The sequence below is a fragment of the Balaenoptera borealis genome (genome assembly GCF_965194805.1).
Source record: "Balaenoptera borealis genome assembly, chromosome: 7".
Lineage (NCBI taxonomy): Eukaryota > Metazoa > Chordata > Mammalia > Artiodactyla > Balaenopteridae > Balaenoptera > Balaenoptera borealis.
In genome coordinates, this window is record NC_138864.1 from 8672078 (window position 1) to 8693490 (window position 21413).

Consider the following 21413-nt stretch of genomic DNA (forward strand, 5'->3'; position numbering starts at 1 on the left):
ATGTTATAATTTTTGTTTCAACTATAAATTACATTTTAAGAAACTCATGAGAATAGAGTTTAATATCTTTTTCCCTATTCTTGCTCTTTCTGATGTTCTTTTTTTTCCTCCTGAAGTTTTAAGCTTTCTATTTTCATTTCCATTTTGTTTAAAAAAATTTCCATTAGTTATTATTTAAAAGTAGGTTTGTTGCTGACAAACTTTCTGAGTTTTCCTTTGTCTGTGCAAATCTTTATTCCCCTTATTTCTGAAGGATATAAAATGTTCAGTTAACAATGGTTTTCTTTTTTGTTGTCTTTTGTTTTTTTATTTTTCTAGTACTTGAAGCAATGCTGTGCTAATTCCTCAGTCTTTCATGCTTTCAGGTGAGAAATCTGGTGTCATTTGATTTCGTGTTTCTTCATATAGTAATGTGCCATTTCTCACTAACTTCTTTCAAAGTTTTGGTTTGTCTTTTGTTTTCAGAAATTTATTTATGATATACCCTGGCATGGATTTATTGGGGTTTATTATTTTTGGGGTCTGCTCACATTCTGGATTCTGTAAGTTTATGTCTTTTATCACATTTGGTACGTTTTCACTATTATTTCTTTGAATACCTTTTTTTAGTTCCACTGCCTCTCTGCTGTCTTCTGGGATTCCAATTTACAAATATTAGATGTTTTTATTGCCCCAGAAGTCCCTGAACTCTATTCATTTGAGGGTTTTTTTGCTCTATTTTGTCTGTTTTCAGTTTGATTAAATGTATTTATCCTCAAATTCACTAACACTTTCATCTGTCTTCTTCACACTACTGATCAACCTATCAAGCAATTTTTTATTCTGGTTATAATTTTAAGTTCTACAATATCCTTTTGGTTCTTTCTCATAACTCCCTCTTCATTTCTATTTCATTGCTGTTTTCTTGCTATTTTTTATTTGTTTTAATCATATTCTTCATTTCTCTTTGAAGCATTTTTATGATGGATTTTGAAAATTCTTGTCAGATAATTCTAACATCTGATTCATCTCTTTAATAAAGTATTCACATATTTTGCTTTGCTTATTCATTTTTTAATTTCCCTCGTTCTTGGTATGGTAAGTGATGTTTTACTGGATAATAGATATTCAGATAATATATTATGAGACATTTGCTCCCTAGCAAAGCTCAGAAGGAAAACACCTTCCTTTCCAATTGGGTGACACTGGCAAGAAAATTGGAGCACTGTAGCTTGATTCCTTGGGACGTAGGGTGGTGTGAAGCACCAGCTCTCTGCTCTTCCCTGCTGAAACTGTGAGGGATACTTGCCCCATCTTTAAATATTTTCTTGATTTGTAGAAATAGCTTGTGTAATAAAGAATGTGGCCTTGCCCAAAGAGAGGTCTGGCCTTCATCTCCAGCTTCTGGAATTTAATTTCTAAACCCTTGGCACTTTTCAAGCTAAAACAGTATGTCTGTTATTCATAGTGGAGCACTTGGACCACATCTGATGTTTTACTCTAACATGGTGATTCATGGCATCAGGCTGGCCTTTAAGGGATGAGGGTAGAGATTGAGTTCAACCACAAGGCAATGTGTCAGTCAACCATGCCTATGTAATTAATCCCCCACAAAATCTCTGAAGCTCCAGTGAGCTTCCTAGATTAGTAATAATAATCCATGTATATTGCCACACATCAGGGTCAAGAGGGTAATGCTCCCTGAAGACAAAGGAAGTCTAATACCTGGAATCCACCTAGACTTGACTCTATGAGTCTCCTCCTTTTTTTTTTTCTTTTTTCTTAAATTTATTTATTTATTTATTTTTGGCTGTGTTGGGTCGTTTCTGTGCGAGGGCTTTCTCTAGTTGTGGCAAGCGGGGGCCACTCTTCATTGCGGTGCGCAGGCCTCTCATCGTCGCGGCCTCTTTTGTTGTGGAGCACAGGCTCCAGACGCACAGGCTCAGCAATCGTGGCTCACAGGCCCAGTTGCTCCGCGGCATGTGGGATCTTCCCAGACCAGGGCTCAAACCCGTGTGCCCTGCATTGGCAGGCAGATTCTCAACCACTGCGCCACCAGGGAAGCCCGTGTCTCCTCCTTTACATGGTTATAATTTGGGTCCTGGACCTGTAATAGACTCTATCTGTGGCTATAACAACTTTCAGTGAGTTCTGTGAATCTTGATAGTGAATTATTGAAACTGAGTTTGTCTTGGGAAACCCTCAAACTTGCAGTTGATTTCAGAAGAGGGATCGGTTGTAGATGGTCTTGCCACTTGAACTTTGCCATTGTATTCTAACTGCCGTTTGGGTCAGAAGTCTTGGGCAGCCTTGCCTAGTCTGGAGTACTGTACTCTTAACTTCCCCCTTTGGCTAACTCTGGTACATCTGATTTCATTAAATCTTTGAAGCCTTCCCCCCAGTTACCATGTTCTTCCCCCTAGGAGTCAAAATTGGGAGACTTAGTCAGCTGACTGCAACATGTGAATGTGTGACAAGTGGCCCGTGTAGGCTCTTGTTGGCCATCTCACTCATCTTGCTTCCACTAAACCTCAGCAACTTCACCAACCACTGTCAGACAGGACTGCTGTCTAGCTTGCTATTTAGAGGAGCCTATGAGTAGTAACTAAAATCTAACAAAGATATATTTTGAAAACCACTCCCTACTTACATTTGGTACATTCCCAGCAAACAGACCCATATTTTAACACGGTGCAAGTGGCCCGTATTTGGGAGGTTAACAGGTTTTTCTGGTGGAGAGTGATAAAATCAGCCCACAGAAGCCAGCACGTCCTCCTTACCATGAATCTCTGGGTTTGCAAATATGAGCAGGCCGTGCGAAAGGGATTTATATTTCACAGCAAGACAATCTGAGGGAAGGCTTTGATACTTAGATTATTTTAGTATATAACAAAAATAAAACAGTAAACAATAAAAACACACAAGCACACACATATTATTGATTTTGTTTATAACCATACAAATATTTTAAAAATGAATATCATGCAGTGTCAGAATTTATAAATAATAATAAAAAATTCAAAAGTAAAGTGGATATTAGTAGCATTTCTAATGCTCAGTTCAATAACAATGTATTTCTTCTTATATTTTAGGTAGGTACATAATATATATTTCACTTGTTCACCAGCACATATCATCAACCTGCTGACTCATATTGTAATATCAGTTAAAATCAATTAGTAAATTTATATCTATACATACACAAACATACATATATATCTGTGAGTGTGTGTGCATGTGTATGTATATGTAAAATGTGATTGTGTGCATCTGAACATCTGCCCTTGCCTACAATACTGTAGTATTTCATTTAATATCTTCAGATGATGTGTATATAAAGCATTTATCTAATAAATATACAATAGTAGAAAATATCCAGGCATTATTAAACTCACCTTTTGCACATATCTTTGCTTTCTCTAACTTTGTTTCTTGCAAAACCTGCAATGGTGCCTACATACAAAGTAAACTTCTAGATAAAAAACATTTTTCTCAATCCCTAACCTTTAACCGGGATTCTGAAACTTACACGTTGTGAGCATTTTGACTGGAACATTTTCTGAAGATATTGACATTTATTAATGTTATCCAACAATTATTGACTTTAAAAAAAAAAAATTAAATACCACATACATTCTGAATCACAAGGGTGCTTTGGGTTCTGATTTAATCAAACCACTCATCACCAATACTTTAATCCCTGAAAGGGCACTTTTCTTTTTGTGAGAAAGATCCAGTGGATCACTGTGCTTTCCCCACCCCATAACATAGCGACTGATTACTCGACAGACAAGTTAATGCCAACAGTAGGGACAATAAGAAAAATGACCGAATGACCTTAATAAGATAGAGATGGGAAAAGCCAATAAATTTATACAACTAGTAGGGCCATCTACCTTGAAAACGAGGATTAAATCATTAGATGTTGGCCCAGTTTATAACCCTACTGTGAAATAGAGAGTGAATGATTAAAATTTTGTGTTAATTTTTTTTTAAAATGTAAATACCACAATTTTATTAAGATGAACATGTTAATAATTTCTCAAGTCAGGTCACCCTAAAGTGAAATAGTGGGTATAAGATAATAAAACAGAAATAAAAATCATAAACACTTTATAAATAGTTTTCTTGTCCTGTTCTTTAATATTTATTTTATTAATAATCATCCAAATTAAAATATACAGTATCTTAACAAATGACTACAAAAAGTTAACTAATTTATGATTTATAGTAATAGGTTTTAGAATGCTTAATTATATTCTTTCATTATATAGGCCAATATATGAAGTACCCATAGTATATATATTTTACATGTTCAAAATATCATAATCTGTCTGCACTTTTGGATATGATTTTAGATAAAATTAATTAATATGTACATTATTTCTTTATTTTCAATTTAAATGATGCGTATGGAATTTGTTATTGTTGACAAAACATACACTGATTGCTAATAAAATGCAAATCTTTTGAAGATTTTACAGGCACATAAAAATATCATTGAATATTCACTAATTTGTAATGTTTTATATAACAAGGGCACATTTAACTGAAGATTACTTTTAAATTATATCCAAAATGAGACAAAAAATAGCTATTTGTGTAAGTCTTTAATTGAATATCTGCACTATTTAAGAGTTCCCCAGGTACTCAAATTTATTTCAAAGTGCTATAAAATATTTATATAATACTAGTATTTAATCATTACTGTTTATAGACTTGCTATATATTTGTTAATATAGGTGACATCTCAAGTGTCTCTACTCAGTAACTTTGATTACTCATTAATTTTAATTATTATTGTGCTGGAGCAGTGTATATCAATTTCAGTAAAATTTAGTTTAATTAAATTCTGATTCTTCTTTTTAATGAGGAAAACTATGTCCCTTGTTTGAGGGAGTGTTTAAAAAAAAAAACAAACCTAATATGAAATTCAATTCCTAGCGCCCAGATATTCTTGGTTCTGCTATTTTATATAGCAATATAATAATAGTAATAACAATAATAATAATAAAAAAGATGGGGGCAGAAATGTAGAATCTATTTTAATCCAGCATTGTTTGTAAAATTTCAATGACCTAAGCCAAAGATAAAATTAAAAATCAATTAGATTTAGTTAATTCCAAAAAACTAGGCTGTGAGAGACTATTTGGTGCTCACTACCACACAGCCTCACCAATGCTGACAAAAGCAAACATTAAGCATCACACTTCTCTGCAGATGATATGGGATCAGTTAATTTGAAAGAGTGCTTTCCAAAACTGAGGTGACACCTGAGAGCAGTATAATTTACTCCTCTCTCCTAAACTCAATTTCTCAATTTGTGTTCTTTTAATTTATAGGAGGAAGGGGAGGTAGTCCTTTAAAACAAATCTCCAGCATGATGGCAGAGTCATGTACATGAGAAGATGGGAAAACCACTGACATCATTCCCAGCAGCTACTTCTGCTTTTTCCAGGTTCTGCCCTCCCCTGGTGAAATCACCCCTGCTTAAAACACGTCTTTGCTACGTTCTCTATGCCAGCAACTCCCAAAACAGTTTCCTCAAATTGATGGAATAAATAAAAATAAACCAAATGGTTTTTTTGTTTATTTTCTGCAGCATTTCTAGGTCTTCTGAATTCTAAAATGCAATGTGAATCACCACAAAGAGGATAAGGATATAGATGTATTTGTAGCAGATGTTCCAATGGCCTGCCCTGGATCTGCTCACCTGCAGCTGCTGGGGAGAAAAGGATTCCCGACACCCTGGTAGCGTCACCTCCAGCATGTGCACTTCCAGTTTTACCCAGTAACTCTCTGCAGCGGAAGCAGAGCTTGCTGCTGGGCACGGGGAGGGGAGAATGGGTAAGCTGACATCTTAAGGGCACCTCACAACTGAGGAGGGGTAACTAGCCCAGCCCCCTGCCCTTTGGTGGGACAGTTCCAACTGGATTGAGTCCAGGTCTCTACTACAAGAACTTACTAACATATGCGTTATTAGCTTTTGTACCTTCCCTGTTTTATTTTTTCTCTTTTCCTTGTGCTACTTTCACGATGCTCTCTCTGCTTTTGAGATCACATTCCAAACAAATGCGTTCATTTCTTTTTTTGAACTCCCCGTACAAATATACGACACTTGAAAACCATAATCTTCTACCATACCTACCTTGGATGTTGTAAAACACTAAGGCGGTGAATCCATGATGTTAAATTAATTAAGATAAATTTAAAAATGTATATTCAAATTTAAAATTTTATAAACAAAGCCAGTCATTGTTTTCCTTTAAGTCAACATGAGTTCTTGAACACCCATGATTATTTCAAATAAAGCTTTGCCTCTAGGAAAAATTGTAACATACAGAATAAATTATTAATACAATTTCCAGAGAAAATACTGCATATTTGAAGATTTTTACACATATATCCCTGAATTGAAAAACTCATCATGGACTCATTTTATAAGCATCTCTTTATATAACACTTTTATTTATAACAGAAAACTGAAGGATTGAAGTTTAAGCCGACTGTTCTATTTAAAGAATAAAAAATAATTATTTCACAAGGGACACATGTAAAAGTTGACAAGATATATGCAGATTTTAAAAAAATCCATATACTTTTGAGTCAATTAAAATGTTTTTATAATCTGCTACAGTTTTTACATCTATCAAATTGTGCTCGAACCAAAAATGAGTACCTTAAACAATTTTGAAATTTATTATTCCTCTGAGAGGGATCAAAATAATTATGGTATGGTGAAATATTCTGATTGACACAGTTTGGGACAGGAATAATTCTCCAGAGTTCAACTCTTGCCAAGATAGTTTACAATGACATGAAGACTTTTGGATGTAAAAGAATTATTAAAAATAAATAGATCACTAAGAAGGAATAATGGATAGTGCATAGTTTTTAATTGAAAACGTACTAAAACTAGAGGTCTAAAAAAATTGGATAAGTATGTTGTACACATTTTATTTGTGTATTTTATTCTTAGGTGATTTTTTTGCTTTAGTTTATAAAGGCTTATTTTTTATGACAGATATAGTATATGCTAAATAAAGGGAAATTAGAACATAGAAAATGAACAAAAATATTAGCTTTGTCAACCAAAGACAATAATCACATGATCTATTAACACATAAACTATGTCTTATTAGCACAGCATATCTAATATTTATGCTTAGCAGGGTGAGAAAGAGACTACAAAGAAATTAAACTGGGACAAAGAAGCAAAATTAGGAAACTTTTGCAATATACTAGTATCATAGAAAAATTTGGAACTGAGTTAGCTTGGAAAATAAAAGCCGTGAGAAATTAGAGTATTTAAGTAGATCTAGAAAATTGAATATGCGCCCTGATGGGTGAGAAGCTTGTGAATAATTAAAGTAATGCTTTGTGCTTCTGCACAGGCAATGATAATATTGGTTGAGACTAGGAATATAGCAAAAGTGAGGGGACAAATTTTTAAATTTGAGTTCTATACCTGGAAGTTCACAGAATAAATTTTGTTAACATCAAAGCTTGAAACATAAGTGTGTACAAAACTCCTTAAGTGTATATCTGTGGAGAAGAATAAACTAACAGGAACAGAGGGGCAGAAGTAGCCAAAAAATTGCAAAGAAATTTTATATCTAAAAGTCAATTAGGGTAAGGAAATATGGGATTTTGTGTTTCATCAAAATGTCTCTATCTTTCTAATTCTGATAATATAGTTGACCGTATAGCTGAAAACACACACACACACACACACACATTTTTAAAAAGCACTGATATTCTCCCAAAAATTTTAGACCAAAACTATGCAAATGCAAGGATGCAGAGAAAAATGTCTTACACTGTAACTGGTTTTGCTGTAAGAACTAAATATACTGAAATGCACAGCCTTGGGTTTATTTAGTGTCTCAGCACATAGGATAGTAAACGAACACCAGGCCTTTCCCAAGATAGGGGTTATATAAGATATCTTGCCCCATAAAGCTGATACCCTCAGGGTAATGACGAATCAGAGTAAGTCTACTCTATCCCACACAGCCAGAAATTGTGAATAAGTTGATTTGAGACTGAGCAGATTAAAAGAAAAACCAATCATTAAGAATTAACAGCAACAATTTAGCATTGTTTAAATGCTTAGCCCAAATCTATACCACTGGGAAGTCCAAAACACTCACAGGCCAAGAATTAATACAATGTGGTCCCAGATTGCTAGTTCCTTTAGGAGACTCTCATAAGCAAATTCAAATCTTTTTTGGTCAATCATCTTCACACTATTCTTCAAAATGCACACAAAAATTTTTCTAAGGAAAATGAGCATTTGCCATTCAAAAATATCTAAATACACAAGGAAATAATGTTCCACCATTAAGAAAAAGAGCAAATAAAAAAGCATAAAAAGATCCACAAAGACTTCAGTTACTAAAAATAGCATTATTAGATTGTAAAGTAAGTCTGCTTTAAAAAGGAAAAGAAAAACATAAATATATCTTTAGGAGACTAAAAAATGACCTAGCAAATTTGAAAAATAACTTGTATAAAAGATAGTATTTTAAGTTAAGAAGTCAATGATGGTTTAGCAGATTAGGCATAGCCAAGGTGAGAATTAATAAATTGCAATGAAAACCAAAATAAATATTTCAGAACGCATTACAGATAATTTTCAAAGATGCAAAATGTGGATAAAACCATAAGAGATATAGCGGATAAAGTGGAAAATATAGCATGCATTTAATGGATGTTCTAATAGGACCGGAAAAAAATGTGAAAGGACAGTATTTGAAGATATTCTGACTGAAAGTTCTCCAGACTTTTGAAAAACACTAATTCACATATTCAAAAATCCATTCAACTGCAAGCAAGATATATGAAGATAAACCTACATCTAAATATTTCATAGTGAAACTGAAAGTGACCAGGAAGAAAGAAGATATTTTTATTAGGGCTAGTAAAAAATCAAATTACCTTTAATATATTGAAACTTGACTTTTTAACTGAAAGAATGGAAGGTAAAAGACACAAATGCCATTCTAGAAATCTCAACTAAGCAAAATATACATCAACCTAGGACCAAATAAAAATATTTATAGACAAACCAAATGGCTCCAGCAGAAGCCCACTAAAGAAATTTCAAAGAAACTGAAAAAATACACTTCAAAGAGGTGGAAGTTCTGAAATAAAAGAATGAATAAAGATCAAAATATGTTATAATATATGGATAAATCTTAATAAAAATTATTTTGGTGTTAAAACTAAAACATTTAAAATAGATAAGCACTACACTATGTAATTTTGGAGGAGAATTAATAGAGGTAAAATGTTTAAAGATCCCTTCATTATCTGAGGAGAAGATAACATTATGTAGGACTTTGGAACTTTGGTAAGTTACACATTGTGTATTTTTCTACTGTATCCATGAAAAAGGTAGGAAAAAAATAAAAGTAATAATTTAAAAACAAGGAGAGAGGAAATAATATGCAGAAATGAGATAAAATAAGACATAATAGATGCAAGAAATAGAAAAATGAAAAAAAATTTAAGTATAAACATGTACTAGCAAATATTATTTTAAATATAGGCAATTAGTTTTCATTAAAATACAAAGATTGGCGGAAGAGAGTTTGTGTGTGTGTGTTTTTAATCTATCTCTATGATGGTCACAAGTGACACAATTAAAATACAGGAATACAGAAAGCTTGACGGTCATGCAATAGAAGACATACTATAGAAATACAATTGTGTAAAAAGCTGATTTTCTTATAGCAATAATAAAACAGACTTAAAGTTGAAAACATTTATTGAAAGAAGGAAGTCTACTCTGTATGAGAAAAGTTTATTAGGAAGATGTGCATTAGTCTGACTTATATATATGAAGGAAAGTTTCAGAACTGCAATGGGAAAGGGATAAGCCTTCAAATAATTGTAGATGTTTCAAACATGCTTCTTTCAGTAATAGAAGAAAAAATTAAGACAGCAAGTGCTAAAAGAAGCTATTTAATTAACAAAATTAATGAAGTATCATATAGAGAACATGAATGGTATGGTGTGATTCATGTTATTCTCATGTTCATAAGGAATACTTACAAAAATGATTATTTTTCTAGATCATATGGTAAATTGCAATAATTTTCAAAGAAATAAAGTAATACAGAGTATGTTTCCTGAACAAATAGCAATCAGCCAGAAATCAATAATAAAAAGGAAAGCTAGAAAGCACAAGTCTAAATAATATGGGTCAAAAAGTTTGATAATAAATATTACAATTTTGATAATAAATATTATATTTTAAGGTGAATAATTAATATATGAAAAATGAAACAAACAATTGTTTAATGAAGCTAAAATATAAAATGAATTAATGAGAGAGAGAGAGAGAAAACTGGTAAAATAAACACAATGAATGAAAGAAATAATATAGAATAGGGCAGAAATTAGAGACAAATATATTTAAAAATCCAAAAATGGGTTCTTTGAGAAGAATAATAAAACAAACCTGTAGGGAGACTGATGAAGAAAAATAAAGAGACTACGCATCCATTATCTGGAATAGAAACAGAGAGCAACCACAAGCGGCTATACACGTTAATGATAATGACTTTCAGTCCTTCCATGATGGAGTAGCATATATTAGAATAACTCTCCCAGAAAACAAAAGTGTTGTAAAACTACGTGTTAGACATTAAGCAATAATAAAGCCCTTCCATTCTGGCAGTCATAAGATTACGTATATTAGGCCAACCCTCTTGATGAAACCAACTATAAAACCTGAACAAAGTAAATAAAATGACTGCAGGCAGAGGAGGGTAACAAAGCAAGCAGGACTTGAGGTGCTACACTCTCTTTGTCACCCACGTAACATTACATACTCTTCCCACCCTCAGTTCTCCAGTTAATCTTAGATCTGCTGTTAAATATATTCAGTACTACAATCCATTACTTTGCCAAAATTTCCCTACTCACATGTTGCTTGAGGAACTTCTAATAGACCTTTTAGGAAAATCAAATGAGTAGAGAATGCTTCAAATACTTACATGTTTAAAACTACATTTTTTAGCCCTGGTGCTTGAAATGTAGCTTGCCCTGCAGGTTGTGTTCAAACATAATTCAAGATGCAAGATGTTTATCTGGGATCAATATCTGTGAAAAGAAATAGGGAAGCAGGATTAAGAAGAGGAAGAGGAAGGAAGGAGATATAAACCCACAAGTCCTCAGAAAACAGAGCAGATCCTGTCAGTCTTGTGAGTATGACTCATCAGGGTTGTCCTAATGCCAGCCTCTTTTAACCTACCTTGTCAGTCTCTGGGTGTAGGTGGCACCAGGAAAGGTATGACCTTGCACTTGGTGACTGCATTAGCTGAAGAAGGTGACAACAGGAAGCACCTGCTGACTATGCTCTTTACCTGTGCAGAAAGTTTTTCCTTGAAAGAGATTCAGATGATGCATCTCCATGTATAAGGCAGGTGAACGTAGAGTTTTTGGTTCATGCTTTTCTTCTCATAGATCTTAAGATGTTCCTCCTCACTTATTTTGTATCTCACCAACCTTTGATATGATCAGTCTTTTTAGTTTTAGCTCTTCTAGTCTATGTGGTAATATTTGTGTGCTTTTAATTTTTTTATTTCTCCAATGACCAGTTATGTTGAGAATTTTTTTCTTGAAAATATTGACCCTTAGTACATCTTTGTAAGGAGTTTATTCAAAATGTTTTCTATTTATGTTTGTGTTGTTTATAGTTTTTAATTTTCTGACTTGAAAGTGTTCTTTATATATTCTGGACATGAGTCATTTATCAGATATATGTTTTGCCATATTTTATTCTATTCTGTGTCTGTCTCATTCATTTTCTTAACATTTTCATCTGAAGATTCAAATTTTTCATTTGTACAAATAAAATTTATCATCTTTTCTTAATGACTTCTGAGATGTGCCTCATGTCATTTTGTCTCTCCTCATGCATGTGTATATTTTGGTCTTAAAGTTTTATCATTTTAGGTTTACATTTTTCAATGATCTATCATAAACTTAAATTTGTTTTTTCTGTATAGTAAGAAATAAAGCTATTTTCCTCATTCTTGAAATCTTTTCTCTCCTAGTTGAATTATATTTGTTGGTTTTGGACATTAGTTGATGGTATATGTGTGGACTGGTCATTTATGTGAACTCTTTAGTCAATTTCATTAGTCTGTTTCTCTAAACTCTCCATACTGATTTGAATAACTTTGGAGTAAATGTTGAATTCAGATCATGTAAGCATTCCTGTTCTTCTATGTTAAAATTATTTTGGCTCTGTTAGGTCCTTTGAATTTCCATTTTAGAATCAGTGTGTGTCTGCTTGTGTTACCCCTTTCCCCTCTTCACGCAGTCTGAAATGTGCTGAAGGAAGCAATTTCGGGTGACCTTAGGGCTCACCTTACTTATTTCCTCTCAGTCATCACCGTCTTGCACCACTTACCCTTCAATTTCCTAAAATATGTGTCTCATATTTTTTACCATTTTCTAGTTCTTTATAAAGAAATGTCAAACCTGTTACCAGTTAGTCCATCACAGCAATAATCACACATCACATGTGTAAAGCTCTTGAATTTATCAATATTTTTTTCCTATGCATACATACCTGTGATCAAGTTTAATCTATAAATTAGGCACAGTAAGAAAATGTCTGAATTGCCAGCATCACTTCTCTTGTGCCTTGGGGCCGTTATTAAGTAAAACAAGGGTTACCTGAACACAAGCACCCTGTTGCCACAACTGCCTAGCTTATAACCAAAACAGCTACGGGACTAAAGGGCATAGGATGCTGTACCAAGGGATGAGTCACATCCTAGGCAGGAGGGAATGGGACATGGAGAGATTTCATTATGCTACTCATAAAACTCATAAACTGCATGCAGTTTAAAACTTATGATTTATTTATTTCTGGAATTTTCCATTTAATATTTTTAGCCCACAGTTGACCACAGGTAACTAAAACCACAGAAAGTAAAACCGCAGATAAAGGGGAGACTCCTGTATTTTCTTCCTTCTACTTAATTTGGGTTTGATTATTTTCTTCATTTTCCAGTTTCTGAAGGTGAAACCTTAGATAATAACACTAAACTTTTTATGTCTAATAAATATATGTAATGTTCTACATGTTTTCCTGAAGTACTGTTTTAATATCATCATGAAAAATATTGAAATATTGTGGTCCCATTACTATTTACTCCCAAATATTTTTCAATGTCCTTTCTTACTTCTTGTATCCTTAGACTATTTACAAAATGTTAATTAATTCCCAAATATTTGGGAAATTTGATGGCATTTTTTTAATGATCATTTACACTTATTAGGATTTGTTTTAGAGCCCAGAATAAGGCCTAAATGGTAAATGTTTTCTGTGTGCTTGAAAAGCTTTGAATTTTATAGTTTTTGCTATTGTGCTTTATAAATGTTCTATAGACTAATTTGGATGATTACACTGTTCAAATTTTCTGTAATTTTATATTATATATAAAACACTGAGTACAGTGTTCAAATCTCCAGCAATAATTGGTATTTCTTTTTTTCTTTTTGAACACTTATCTCATTTTCTGTTAATATATTTAGAAAATCTATTATTTGGTATATATGCATTAAAGATGTGTTATATATTATTGAAAAACTACCTGTCATTGATGAATTAACTGTTTTAATCATCTGTCTACTTTGTTTACATATATTTTTTGGAAATTTAATTTCTCTTATACTGGTATGTCCCTCTATCTTTTTTATGATAAATAATTGCATGTTTTATTTATTTTTAAAAAATTTTGTAACTAATGATTGTCTATAGATTGAATGACCATCTAGTGGAGAGCATAAAAATTAGTCTTCCCAGAAATAAACCCACACATATATGATCAATTAGTTTGCAACAAAGGAGGCAAGGATATACAAACGGGAAAGAACAGTCTCTTCAAAAAATGGTGTTGGGAAAAAAGGACACCCTCAAGCAAAAGAAAGAAATTGGACCCCTATCTTACATTGTCAGTGCAAAATGGATTAAAGACTTGAACATAATACCTGAAGCCATAAAACTGCTAAGAGAAAATGTAGGTAGTACAACACCAGAATTGACAATGATTTTTTTGGATATGCCACCAAAAAGCAAAGGCACAAAGCCAATGATAAACAAATGGAACTATATTAAACAACACAGTAAAGGGAACCATCAACAAAGTGAAAAGGCAACCTATGAAATAGGATAAAATATTTGCAAATGATATGTCTAATAAGAGGTTAATATCCAAAATATATCAAGAGCTCATACAACCAACAGCAAAAAACTAAGCAATCTGATTAGAAAATGGGTAGAGGATCTGAACAGATATTTTTCCAAAGAAAACATACAGATGGCTCTCAGACAAATGCTGGTGAGGATGTGAAGAAAAGGGAACCCTCCTACACTGTTGGTGGGAATGTAAATTTGTACAGCCACTGTGGAAAACAGTATGGAGAGTTCTCAAAAAAAAAATAGAACTATCATATGACTCAGCAAATCCACTCCTGGTTATATATCTGAAAAAAACAAAAGCACTAATTTGAAAATGTATGCACCCCAATGTTCATAGGAGCATTATTTACAATTGCCTAGATATGGAAGCAACTTAAGTGTCCATCAACAGATGGATGAAGATGTGGTATATAAACACAATGAATACTACTCAGCCATTAAAAAAACAAAAAACAGAAAAAACAAAAAAAAAAGAAAAGAAATTCTTCCATTTGCAACAACATGGATGGACCTAGAGGGTATTATGCTTAGTAAAATAAGTCACACAGAGAAAGACAAATGCTCTATGTTATCACTTACATGTGGAATCTAAAAAATGAAACAATCAAATGAATATAAGAAACCAGAAACAGACTCACAGTATTGAAAGGAAACTAGTGGTTACCAGCGGGGAGAGGGAAGGGGGAGAGGCAAGATAGGGTTATGGAATTAAGAGGTCCAAATAAATAAGCTACAAGGATATGTTGTACAGCACAGGGAATATAGCCAACATTTTATAAATTTAAATGGAATATAATTTATGAAAATTTTGAATCATTATGCTGTACACCTGAAACTAAAATAATATTGTCAGTCAACAACAGTAAAAATAAAAAACTATATATATAAGGAACTCATCAAGTAACAAAACAAAACATAACAAAAAGCAAATAAACTGATTAAAAAATACACAAATGACCTGAATACACATTTTTCCAAAAAGACATGCCAACAGCAATGGGAATATGAAAAGGTGCTCAATATCACTATTCATCAGGGAAATGCAAGTCAAAACTATGTCATAGCACCTCACTCCCATTAGGATGTTTATTATAAAAGGGCTAGAGATAAGCAATGTTGGTGAGGGTCTGGAGAAAAAGGAATCCTTGACACTAATAGTGGGAATGGAAACTGGTGCAGCTATTATGGAAAACAGTGTGGCAGTTCCCCCCCAAATTAGAAACAGACTACTGTATGATCCAACAATCTCACTTCTGGGTATATATCCAAAGAAAATGAAGTCACTATCTCAAAGAGGTATCTGCACTCTTGTGTTCATTACAGCATTATTCACAATGGTCAAGTTATAGAAAACATCCTAAAAGTCCATCAGTGGATGAATGAATAAAGAAGAAAGATATATGTATATGTGTTATATATATATATATATATATATATATATATATATATATATATAATATTTGTAGTATAAAAATTATAACAACATAGAAAATGAGGAGCTAAATTCAAGTCCATATCTACCTGTCCCTCAAATTAATGACATTCTTTTCCTTATACAGTTAGGAAAACAATGTCTTCATGTTTTCTTTAGTTTTCTAAGCAGTTACCATCACATTGAAAACCAGCAAAACAAATAACAACTGTGCGCACACACACACACACACACACAACTGTTTTCGAAAAATATTACAGTATTTCAAACAATTTATTTTCCAAACCTTAACATTGAATTAATAAGCTCAGCTATTTATTTCAAACTGTATATAGAAAATTCCTTTATCTTTAATATAAAATATATTATGTGAAATCAGCATAATTTTTATCACTGCAGATTCTCAATACTTGCAAAGTTTCTATATAATTCTTCAATAAGTCCCTATGTCTAGAAAAGGTTAAAATTTTAATTCAACATCAATGATTAAACACCTATGAAATCAAGACACTGCAATTCAGTGGAACCTGGCTGGATATTCTGTAAGAGCTGCTATTATTATAAGCCTATGCTTTCAGAAAATTGTATCATATTACTTAAAACCAGCCCTTTATAGTCTATTCCTACTTTACTGTTTTAGAATAAAGTATTTTCAAACACTTGAATTCATAAGGAGAATCTTTTTTAAATGTCAATGAAATGCCATTTCTTCATGTTGAACAACTCAAAATTGGCTAAAATTATTCTCTTCAAACTTTCTGAAATATTTTTATCTAAATTCTAGAACAATCAATAGGTTTCAACAGCAAGTGTGAGAATATTGCAAGTGCCAAGGTGGATGAACTTCAAAATTAATTTTATAACCACCTTTTTCATCATAAGAAAATTGTGCTAAATCTTAGAAAATAAATTTTACTGTAGACTCTCATTTTGATCAAGATTCAGTTAGTTGCACTTTTAAAGTCTGTAATTTACTTTCACATGCAATGCTATACATATATATGCTTATAAAATTAATATATATGCCCATTTTATCAAATATGTGAGAATCTGTTATATCAAAACCACTTTATTATACAAAATACTGATTATTTTATGCATATTTATGGTTCAAATAATTGAAAAATCGTTCCACTTGGTTCTACTTTCTTTTACTGTAGGGATTTATATGCACATAATATTATGAACTGCATGGTGTTTAGGTAAGTTTTATCTCATATGATCCCAAGTCCAAAACAAGAAAATCTTATTTCTGAAAGGACAAAAAAAAATTCCATATATGTTTATGAAAATCTTATCTTTTAACAGCAAGGATGACAATTAGAATAAAAATACACAAAAATGTCCTGTTCCCAGCAGTATAAATATGGTGATAACACATCAAAGCATGTGGTTGCATGCATTTTTATATTTCAAGATGCAGCAAAACCTACCTCTCTTCTCTGCTCTTTCTAGATGATACACTTCCTCATGGATCTAAGTGCAGTCATGGGATAGAGTAGGAGGTTCTACTATTTGTATGCAACTGCTCTTCTCTTTAGCTCTTGAGGTAACTAAGGCAAAAATATAATTTAAGCATAGAATTTCAAATTACAGTGCCAACTAGCATGTTTTCACCAATTTTGTTTGTCCCAACTTTTCCAACATAGAAAAAACATACTGTAGTGTGATTTTTGACAATAATTTTTCAAAGAGAGACACAAAATGGTGCACCAAGAAATTTAAATTGTTCTACACTTTGAATGCATATACCAAGGAAAGGATCTTTTTTTTTTTGCTTGTTGGAATGGAAATATCACCTATATCCATTGAATAGCAATGTATTTCTGGAAATTAATCTTACAGAAACATTATCAGAAATATGCCTAGAAAAAAATACAAAGATCTTCAATGCATCCATGTTGTTATTTCCACAAAACAGACTCAACTATAGGTTCGGTCATGACAATGCTATGCAGTTAATGCAGTAAATAAAAAGGATTATTACATGGACTGGAAAAGAAAGTTGCCTGTAAACTATATTAAATGTATATTGACATGACTTAAATAAATGTATTTTTCTGACTGAAAAATTAGAGGTTATTATTTATATTAACCATGAAAAGGTAAAAGTAATAAAATAAATGTCACATTTAATTCCAGATTCCACTATACACAATCACTGTCCTTAAATTGGTATTTCTCTTATTACTTGTTATTTTTCTATTCCCATATGTGTGTGGATTTCTTTTTTTATTAATGTTTAGTTGACATACAATATTATGTTAATTTCATATGTAAAATACAGTGATCCGACAATGAAATACATTGTGAAGTGACCACAATGACAAGTCCAGCAAACCTGTCATCATACAAAATTATTAGAATATTATTAACTATATTCCTGATGCTGCATATTACATCTCCATGACCTATGTATTTTATAACTGGAAGTTTGAACCTATTAATGCCTTTCACCCATTTTGCTCATCCCCCAATCCTCTCCCCTTAAGCAACCACCCTTTTATTCTCTGTATCTGTATATCTGTTTGTTTTGCTTTGTTTGTTCCTATGTCTTGTTTTTTAGACTCCCCATATAAGTGAGATAATATGGTATTTGTTTTTCTCCATCTGACCTACTTTATTTAGCATAATACCCTCAAGGTCCATCCATGTCATCACAAGTGGCAAGATCTCATTCTTTCTTATGTCTAAGTAATATTCTATGGTATGTCTTCTATCTATTCTATTCTATTCTATTCATCTATGTATTCTATCTATCACATTTTCCTTAACCTCTCATGTGCCTATGGATGCTTAGGTTGCTTCCATATCTTGGCTGTTGTAAATAATGCTGCAAAGAATGATGGGATGCATATATCTTTTTGAATTAGTCCTTTTGGTTTAGGTAAGTACTCAGAAGTGGAATTCCTGGATCAAATAATAGTTCTATTTTTAATTTTTTTGAGGAATCCCCTACTGTTTGCCATGAAAACTGCCTCAATTTTTATTCCCATCAATGGTGCAGGAGGAAATCCCTTTTCTCCACATCCTTGCCAACACGTGTTATTTGTTGTCTTTTTGGTAGTAGCCATTCTGACAGGTGTAAGGTGTTGGCAAGGATGTGGAGATTTCCCTGATGATTAGTCATGTTGAGCATCTTTTCATGTGTCTGTTGGCCAGTTGCATGTCTTTTTTGGAAAAATGTTTATTCAGATTATCTGCCCATTTTTAATCAGATTTTTGGGGGTTTATCTTGAGCTCAAGTTGTATAATTTCTTTATATAATTTGAATGTAACCCTTTCTCAGATATATCATTGAAAATACTTTCTCCCATTTATGTAGGTTGCCTTTTTGTTGCATCGATGACTCCTTTACTGTGCAAAAGCTTTTTAGTTTGGTGTAGTCACATTTGTTTATTTTTACTTTTACTGCCCTGCCTGAGGAGACAGTTCCAAAAAATTATTGCTAGGGCAATATCAAAGAGCATACTTACAATATTTCTTATGGGAGATTAATGGTTTCTGGTCTCATATTTAAGTCTTTAATCCGTTTTGAGTTTATATTTGTATATGGTGTAAGAATATACTTCAGTTTTATTTTTTTTTTTGCATGCAGCAGTCCAGTTTTCCCAACACCATTTATTGAAGAGACTATCTTTTCCCCATTGTATATTCTTGCCCCCTTTGTGGCACATTAATTGACTATATAAAAGTGGATTTATTTCTGGGTGTTCTATTCTGTTCCATTGATCTCTGTCTGTTTTTGTGCCAGTACCAAACTCTTTTGTTTACTGTAAATTTGTAGTATAGTTTGAAAACTGGGGGTAAGATACCTACAGTTTTGTTCTTCCTTCTCAAGATTGTTTTGGCTATGTGGAGTCTTTTGTGTTTATACACCAATTTTAGAATTATTTGCTTCACTTTTGTGAAAAATACCATTTGTATTTTAATAGGTCTTGCACTGAATCTGTAGATTGCTTTGGGTAGTATGGGCATTTTAACAGTATTAATTATTCCAATCCATGAGAACAATCTTTTCATTTATTTGCATCATTTTCCAATTCTTTCATCAATGTCTTATAGTTTTCAGAGTACATGTCTTTTACTCCTTTGGTTAGAAGTATTTCTAGGTATTTTATTCTTTTTGATGAATTGTAAATGAGATTGTTTTCTCAATTTCTCTTTCTGAAAGGTTGATTACTTTATAAAATGTTACATATATTTGTATATTAATTTTGTATCCTGCAACTTTACTATGTTTCTTAGTTCTAATAGTCTTTTTTCAGTGGGGTCTGTAGCATTTTCTCTGTATAGTGTCATGTTATCTCCAAACACTAACAGTTTTCATCCTTCTTTTCTAATTTGGATTCCTTTTATTTCTCTTTCTTGCCTGATTGCTGTGGTCAGGACTCCCAATACTATGTTAAATAAAAGTAGTGAGAGTGGGCATCCTTGCCTTGTTTCTGATCATAGAGGAAATTCTTTAATCTCTTCACCATTGAGTATGTTAGCTGTGGTTTTGTCACATACGGCCTTTATTATCTTGAGTTAATATCCCTCTATACCCATTTTGTTGAGAGTTTTTTTTTTTTTTTTTTTATAAATAGATGTTGAGTTTTGGCAAATATTTTTGTGTATCAATTGAGATGATTACATGATTTTTATTTTTCATTTTGTTAATGTACTGCATCACACTGATTGATTTGCAAATATTGAATCATCCTTGCATCCTTGAGATAAAACTCACTTGATCATGATGTATGATTCTTTCAGTGTATTGTTGAATTTGACTAATATTGTGTTGAGGAATTTTGCATCTATGTTCAATAGGGATGTAGGCTTGTAATTTTTCTTTTTTGTAGTGTCTGGTTTTGATATCAGGATAATGTTGGCCTTGTAGTAGAAAGAGTCTGGAAGTGTTTCTTCCTCTTCAAATTTTGGAAATTATTAGGGAAGAATATGTATTAAGGTTTTTTTTATATAAATGTTTGGTAGAATTCACCTGTTCGTTGGGAGTCTTTTGACTACTTATTCAATATCACTATGTCGACTTAAAAAATACACAACGTGAGAGTTGTGAGTTAAGTTTTATTTGGGGCAAAATGAGAACTGTAGCCCAGAAAACAGCATTTCAAATAACTCTGAGAAACTGCTCCAAAGAGGTAGGGGGAAAGGTCAGTATATATGTGATTTTGGTGAAGGGGGAGTACATGAAATCGAGCACATCTTTTTTTGGGAAGGTTTCTGCTAGTCACAAGGAGCAGTTGTCAGCATGAAGGATTTTAGTGCCTTTCTAGATATGAAGAGATGTAATAATTGGGCTCATAAAATCAGCTCCTGAAAATATCTAAATATCTGAAGACCTGTTCTGCCAGTTTTTCCCAGAGCACAGAGTGCCTCATTTCTGCTCTCCACCCTGAACTCCTTTCAGGGGGTGTTGAAAATCAGCAGCTGCAGCAGCACATGATTTAATCCTTGTAGAGGTAGATGACAAGTGCCAATGGCAAGTGCCAATTTGTAGTTGACAACTATTAGTAATGGGTCTGTCAGTTTTCTATCTTCCTGATTCAGTCTTGAAAGATTATGTAAGGTCCCGTCACAACTGTTGTGGGTGCTCTGGTGTGCAGGGCTGACCCCCAGGTTGAGAGCCTCTTTGGGGGAATGCTGGTGCTGGCTGATGGTGTCCACCAGGTATAGTGGGTTGGGGGGTCACTGCTTTAGAGGGTCTCTGCTGCTGGCTGAGGGTGGCTACCAGGAATGGTGGAGGGGGCAGGGGGCTGGCTGCTGAAACTG

The 21413-nt window shown here is 32.9% G+C and overlaps 1 long non-coding RNA gene across 1 annotated transcript; it reads right to left on the reverse strand.

The window, feature by feature from the left end:
• Positions 1-745: 745 nt before the first annotated feature.
• LOC309632134 lies at positions 746-13179 on the reverse strand. The gene is made up of 2 exons (XR_014246750.1): positions 2036-13179; positions 746-1720 (listed from the first exon to the last, which is right to left on the reverse strand). It is a non-coding gene; the product is annotated as an uncharacterized lncRNA (long non-coding RNA).
• Positions 13180-21413: the final 8234 nt, after the last annotated feature.